The sequence below is a fragment of the Mirounga angustirostris genome, unplaced genomic scaffold (genome assembly GCF_029215605.1).
Source record: "Mirounga angustirostris isolate CCGP_5_RB_7025 unplaced genomic scaffold, mMirAng1.0.hap1 SCAF_1, whole genome shotgun sequence".
In the NCBI taxonomy this organism is placed as follows: domain Eukaryota; kingdom Metazoa; phylum Chordata; class Mammalia; order Carnivora; family Phocidae; genus Mirounga; species Mirounga angustirostris.
Window position 1 is genome coordinate 110,764,686 of NW_026991709.1, and position 8,033 is coordinate 110,772,718.

Sequence of the window (8,033 nt, forward strand, 5' to 3'; positions counted from 1 at the left end):
GTAGATATTATTAAGTAAATAAACAAACAAATAAATAAATAAAAGATATTCCAGAAGAGTTAAAAAAAAAAAAAAGTAGGAGGGTGGTAAATGAAACAACAATGACAGAATGTTGACATGATGGGTGATGGTACGTGAGAGTTTATTATACTCTTTCCTCTACTGTTGTGTATGTTTTATATCTCCATAATAAAGTATGAGAGAGTTTATTATACTCTTTACTATTAGTATGTTTTAATATCTCCTCCTAATATTTCCTCTACTGTTGTGTATGTTTTATATCTCCATAATAAAGTATAGTAGCAACAGGGGCCCATGGAGGACTTACTCTCTCCACAAGTATTAAGGAATGCAGCTGATAAATTCCTCTATAGACGTAATTCTATAGCTGCAGGATCAAGGAGCTCACATGATGCATTTATGACTCTATCTCTGAGCTCTTTTGTCTGCTGTGTTGGCATTACTACTCTCAGACCGACTCTTTTATGTGGTACAATTACCTCTCATTGGCCAGACATGGGTCACTCCCCTTTCCCTGATCTGTGGCCAGGGGTAGACTGCTTTAGTTGGCCAGGATCGGAGCAGCTCCGTATAGCCGGGCCGGTTATGCAGTACGCAGAACACCACATGTAAGGAGGCACTATTCATAACAGATACCATTGATCTATATACGAATTACAACAATTTACGACAGATGGAAGTAAAATGCCCTGAGGAGGGTACTGTATGGTTAGTCCTGGCCAGGGCCATGTGTCTATCCCAAACTGGGAGGTGAGGTCAATCCTACCCAAACTAGAATGTTTACCCAAAGTGACACTGAGGAGCATTTCTCAGTAGTGGGAATGGATGCTGGGCAGACAGAAACAACAGATGCTCACTAGAAGCCAGTACTCGTATCCCTATTTTCTAGATGAGGATACAGAGGAACCTGTCTAACTCACATAAAACTATAAGAAGAGACAGACTCAGAGATGTGTGTCTGATTCCAGAATACACTCAGTTTCCATTTAACCATCCCAATTCACTGTCCTTAATAGGACAAGTCTAAACCTATTTGGTGTTCAAATTCCTCCAATGCATATCCCCCCCTTACTCATTTAATCTCAACCCTCACCATTCAAAACTGAATCTAGCCCAGGAAGGAGAATTTATCGCTCTCACGCATTCCTGCTAGGAACCAATGATCCTTCTATTCTACTCATTTGAAGTAACCATTCTCTCCAAAACTCAAAGCCTTATGCTTCCTTAGAGTCAAGGTCAAAACTTCCATCACAAACTCCAACTTCTTTCCACAAAAGCAAAGATTTTACATTAGTTTGAAGTAACCCCAACTCACCACTCAAATTCCCCAATGGGGCTTACATGCTAAGAAGCTAGAGGTCATGGCTTTCCTTATAACACAGATAGCTTTTAGAACATCTAACCGGCCCCAAACTCACTTCTTAGAATTCTTTCTCTCCAACCCCCCGCCCCCAACAAGAGTGGGCAGCCAGCAGCCATGTTTGCATTGAGGGAGGCTGCCAGCCTGGCCTTAGTGATTGGACAGGACATTTCCAGCCTACCTAAGCTAGGCCAATCATATTTTCATCTGAGACCTGGACTTAAAGCCAAGATCTGGCAGTGCTTCAGTCCTTAGGGGAATGAGCTGGAATAGAGAGAACCATAAACTCAAAATGAACAGGCTAGCTATATCTGACCCTACGCTCTGGAAAACAGAAAGAGGAAGAAAAATAAATATCCTCTTTATGAGGAAGAATTAAAGAGCACAAGTTGACTTGTCCTGGAGGCCCCACTGATCCTGATTCCAATGTCAAGGCCTGCTAGCAACTGCCTACCCTTTTGTCCCATGTGAGACCCCCCAGATTAGTCTGAAGTAAGTTCCATCTTCTGCATTCAAAGAGCCTAGGCATACCTGGCCTAAGGCAGGGCACACAGTAAGCACTTAATTTTACACTTGGTGAACGCAACAATAAGGTAAATGATTTGCATGTTATCTCTCATTACATGGTATCCAGCCATTCATTTACCAGGGTTATTTATGTTTGCACTTCAGAGGTGGCAAAAGAGGTGCTGCAGGTGGAAGGCTAGTGGCAGGAGGCAGAGTCCCCAGGTGACTCAGGCAGAGCCTCAGGAACAGCAGGGAAGCAGGGATGGCATGGAGGGGTATGCTGTGGAAGACTGAGGATACAGAACTAGGGAGAGGTGAGCAGGACTCCCCACGTCCCAGCCAGGTAAATAGGGGCAATAACGGGACCACTTACCCAGTCTGACCAAGTAGAAGGGGAAGGAGCTCGTCTGCAGGGAAGTGAGGAGAACTGGGGAGGAGATAGGTGCACAGGCTTTTCTACCTTCTCTGAATCTCCAAAGCACAGACAGCTGGAGAAACCAATTTTAAAAAATCACCTGCTTTCCATTATGGAGTCAGATTCTTCCTTTTATTACCATCTCTTTTCTCAGACTCAATGACAGCCTGTTATTGGATTTTTAATCTGATGAAATTGATGTTGAAGGAGAGGAATGTATTATTTGAGGCCTCAAGGTTATGTCAATTTTGCTGGTTCTCAATGATCCACATTCCATGTCAGGCCCCTACATGAATGAGGCTCTCTGGGGAATCTAAATGAGGCTGGGGAGGCAGGGAGAATGGGGAGGGTATTCAGGACTCTCTCTCCCCTCTGCCTTTCTTCACTTCTCACTAAGGACTAAACCTGGTTTGTCTCACTAAGGGAGGGATCCAAGAATAAATAGTCCAGGGAGAGTGCCTAACATGCAACTCTACCTCAATAGCTAGCTCAGAAAGAGGGGGAGAGCAGGGGTCTGATTTGGGGCGGTACGTAAAGGGATAGGACAGAAGCCTCCCCAGGGTAAATAAAAGTTTAAAGAGCTCCATACCTTCATGTGCACGGCTCCCTCTCCCTGGACTGCCTTCTTTACACCCTTCTTTGCTTGTCATATTCCTACTCCTGCTTCAAGACCCAAATGAACAAAACTGCCCAATCTTTACATTTTTAGTTATGTTACATAAAGACATATAAAGAAAAAAAACCACTCAACTGAAATAATGTCCCTTTTTCTTAATATCGTCCTCATACTTATCCAAGAAACACTAGTTTCATCCTCCTCTCTTTTCCCACCTCTATTATGGTATTTATCACACTGTTCTAGAGTTTCAGAAAGATTTCCTGCACGATGGCCAAGTGATTAACAGCACAGATACTGGAGTTAAAACCACCTGGATCCAAATACCAGTTCTGCCATGTACCAGCTGTGTGACCTGGGGCACGATTTAAATCAATGGGGTAACAGTCCACGCATCATAGGGTTCTTGTAAGAATTAAATGTTATGTGTTTAAAAGGGTGTCTGATATATAGTTAGCACTGTGTAAGAGGGAGCTACCATTAATATTATTCCCCCTCTGAGCTACTGACTCCCCGAGAAGTCAAGCCTGGGTCTGATTTTAGCCTTGGCCTCCAAACTAAATAAATCTTTGCATTTAGTCTGCTGACCAATGGTCACAACTACTTGGCTCACAACTCCACCCTCACCTTTGCCCCAGGACTGAATTCTGGCTTGTGCCAGGAAGCATCCCTTGGAGCACTGGGCGCCCCCCAGCCTGTCTAGTTTCTTTCCTCCATGGTCTACAAGTGGTACTCACACACTGCCTTTGAGTTACTCTTATTGAATTACCAATTTCAGCAAGTCACCTCCCAGACGCAAGGAACTGACTGAAGCTCCTGGTCCCTTCCATGCAGTGTAAGGACCACCTTCTTTGGCTGTTTGGCCTTTTGCACATCACTCATTCTGGCACCAACCCTACAGCTAAAGCAAGGACAGACAGACAAGAACATCTTTTTTTTTTTTTTAATTACACATGAATAAATTCTCATTGCAAAAAAAGGAAACAAGTAAAGAAAAACAAAGATGAAAGAAAAGGTGAAACTACAAAAATATAGAAAATACAAACTAAAAGCTTCCCCACATCTCTTCATACTCCCCTCCCTAGAAACCATCACTGTCATCAGTTCACTGGCTCCTTCTAGGCCTTTCTATGCCCTTTTTGGGCATGCAAAGAAATAGTAGTTTTGCTTGGCTTGGTTCTTTATACATAAATGGGATTTTTGGCGGGTTTCTTGGTTGCAGCTTGTTTTTTCTGCAGAGCAATTTGTCTTCGAGACCTTGCCCCAGTTGCAGAGGATTTTGTAGGATGGCTTTACATAGTCTGTTTTCCTGTTGATGGACATTGAGGCTGTTTCCAAACTAAATGATGATTTCATTTTAGCACATCTTCCATCATATGAAACTATCATTTAAAAAGTATGACTTTAAATCAAAATAAGAAACATGAATTCTTGATTTTTTTTGGTATTCTAATTTTTTGTTTATAGTTGTATACAACAATAATCATAAAACTTTCATTCCTAGATTTGGTTCTATATACTTAAGCAGCATTATAATAAAAATAATTTAAGATAAAGTAGGGGGTTATACTTTGCATCTCTTTTTACAGACAAGCTTTTGGACTTTGGGCAAGTGTATTATTCCTATAATGCTATGTAAAAAATTACCCCCAAACTTAGTAGCTTAAAACACACATTTATTGTCTCACCATTTCTGTGCATCAGCTTAGCTAGGTCCTCTGGCACAGGGTCTTACAAGTTCAATCCAACTGTCAGCCAGTCCTGGAGTCCCCCCTGGCTGTTGGTCAGAGACCTCAGTTCCCTGTGGTGTGAGGCTTTCCGTAGGGCTATTTGCAGCTTGGCAGCTAGCTTCCCACAGAGCAGACTTAGAGACAGATAGATAGAGAGTGAGGTGGAAGTCTTAGTCTTCTTGTGACCTCATCTCAGAAGCGACCTTCTATCACTTTGGCCACAGTCTAGTCATTTCAAGCGAGTTAGGAGGTCCAGTTCTCCCTCAGAGGGGGAAGGGGGATTACACAGGGCGCAGACACCAAGAGGAGGGATCACTGGAGCCATCTTAAAGGCTCCTTGCTACCAATATCTTGGCCTCTCTGTACCTGTTTTATCATCTGTAAACATACACCTTGTAAGTCATGGTGAAGTTTAAAAGAATTCAGCTATGCAAAGTGCTTAGAACAGTGGCACAGGACACAAAACCAATGCAAATGCATAACATACACCGTGCAATACACAATACTAAGTCCATGATGGTTGTTCAAGAAATACCCAAACTTACTCACAAGTTTGAGCATGTGGATTTACCCCAGAAGCAAAAGTACTTTATAAAAGTAACAGTTCCTACCATAATTGCCAGGAGGCCTCACCGTCACCTCCAGAATTTCCCACAAGCTTTCCCCTTATCAGAAATTTCCGTGCAGCATGCTTCAATGCACTCCTGAGTCATCTTTAAATCTCAACAGAAAAGGCCGACCACACTTTGCTCTGAAAATGCACACCATTTGCCTGAGTGCAGAAGTTGCCCAATGTGCAAAACCACACAATTTGTAAACTACAGAAAGAAGAGCAAGAACTTGTCCATCTAGCTGGAGCATTTTTCATTGTGCTCAGCAGTTTAAGGGAGATTAGGGGCTCACCTGGGAGTTGTTTTTTTTTTTTTTAAACAAGACCCATCCTGGTATTTTAAAGAAAGAAAGGTTACTCAGTAGACCCCTTGTCTTTAAACTGTAACACAAAGGGGGAGAAGGGTTAAGGAGAGGGGTCCTGCTTCATACATGTCCCTTTTGTGCAATCCGGACTCAGTGGGTGGGGGATGGAAGCCAACCCGTCCTCCAGCAGATGTGCTAAATGAGTCATCAATCAGGAGATCACAAAAGACTGGGGGACCCCCCCCCCGCTACCTCCCCAGGCCACAAAGTCATGCATAAAACACAAGCCTGGCAATAGCAGCAACTCCCAAGGACAAACACACAACTCCACGGAACACACATCCCCTTGGGATAGAGAGTGTTCTCGCTCACAGTGCCCACGGTGCAAAGTCCACCTTCCTCTGATTCAAAGCCCCAAGGAAGGAAGAAGAAAGAAGCAGGACCAGAAAGGCCAGTCTGGCAGCCTGGAGAGGTCACTGATGTGGGTCAACCAGCAGGCCTGTCCACTCTTGTCCCACATACCTTCAGCAACTGCCCAGAGGAGATTTTTTTTTTTCTTTAATCACCCTGGTCGACCTAATCAAGAGGGCAATGACGTAAAGGAGGAAACAAGAAGAAATTTCTTCATACCACGGGAGGCATCTGACAGGGTAAGAGTGGATAGGTTAGTTGTATTTTTAGAAAAATAAACCAATTGTCTCTGCGGAGAACTGTTTTTCTTGTTCTTTGTTTCAACGTCTCCAAAACCAAATTGCTTTTTGAACCACCATGGCCTAGCTGGCTGGAACACTGGAAGCTCATGCCAACATGGCCAGGGTGGGAACCCTGCTTGTCCAGTAAAAGCCAGTATAAGCCCTGGGAGCGTGGGGTACCTGCACTGAGAGGCGAGAGGTGGAGGGAAGGAAAATAAATTCTGGTAAAAAATTCTACTCACTTGGGTTTTAAATTAAAAGTGGAAAATATATTTTCTCCAACAAAAGTGAAACCATGGGTGATTTTTTTTCTATCGGTGTCACTATTATGTTCTGGGTGCTCTAAAAAGGTAAAAATGAAATAAATACAATTTAATTTTTTTCCTCGCAAGATCTGCTGAGGAAAGAATTTATGTAAAGTGTGCCCACCAAATTCGGTGCTTTATTACAGGCTCTATAACTGTTTTCTGACCGTGTTGAGAGTGCTAATCTCAACTCCTTAACAAGACTGTAAGTAGGAGTTGGGTATAAATGAAAGGGATATAGACTAGTAGTGAAAAGGGGGCTCTGGGGCATTTTCCAACATTATCAGCTGTTTCATCTTGAGCAAATTAATCCCCCTGTGTCTCAGACTCCTCAACTATAAAATGGGGAAACAACAGTACCCATCACGTAGGGTTGTTACAAAATCCTTAGAACCATCCATGCCTGGCACATAAAACTAGGCAAAACCATTCTCAGAGCCCAAACAATGGCTGGCACATAAGTGTTCAGGAAACATTTACTGAATGATTGAATGACATCATGTCTATTAATTTTTTTCAAGACTTAGATCAAATTTCACCAATTCTATGCAAGTATTCTTTCTGGATGCCTTTCTAAGATGAAAGTTTATTTCTTCTGGGCTCTAACAGGATATTTCTTACATGATTTTATTCATTAAATATTCACTAATAGTATTTTTTTAAATACCTGACAATGAAGAAGTGCTTAGGATACGCCAAGTTCTTGGCATTTATCAAACTCATTTAATCCTCGCTGTCCCACTTATAAGGTAGGTACTGTTTTTATCCCACTTTTACAGATGAGGAAACGGAAGCGCAGAGAACTTAAAAGACCTTGCCCAGAGTCACACAGTTGGCAAACGCAGGGGGCGGTTCTTCACCCAGTCCTGACTGCTATTCCTCACCACTGTCTGTCCAACAAAGAATCATCCGATTCCCATCTAGGTAGCACCTTTCCCCAATTCCAGCGTCAGTGGCTCATCTTACGCCGAACAGCAATTCAACTGGGCGCATTCAGTATACATTAAATTAGTGCGTGGTTCACTCCGGAGTATCATCACCTCTCTAGGGCTTCGGCTGGTGTGCGGGGCCGCATCTACACCTTGCCTTCGACTTCCACGGGATTTCCAAGACGAGGACGCACCGCGTTGTACTGGAGGGTCTCCCAGTCTTCCTGAGGCCTCAAGACCCAACCCACATTTCTGGCACTCCCTCAGTGATCTCGAACTCTCCTTTTAACCAACGCCTTCCAGGATCTCCCTCTCCCTGGCCGGCTATCACGTCAGAGGCGCTCCATTGAACGTCGCCAGGTCCGCCGGTAAATCAAAAAAGAGTTTACCTGCTCCCTCCCCACCACCCACCACCCCCTCCCCGGGGGACCAAGACTGAGGAGTGGTCCACACCCACCCTTAGCAGCCCAGCACCAGGTCCCGTGCCAGCTGCCGACCCAACCCGAGCCCCTTGCCCTGCGCCCGCCCAAAGCTTCGCGCCCT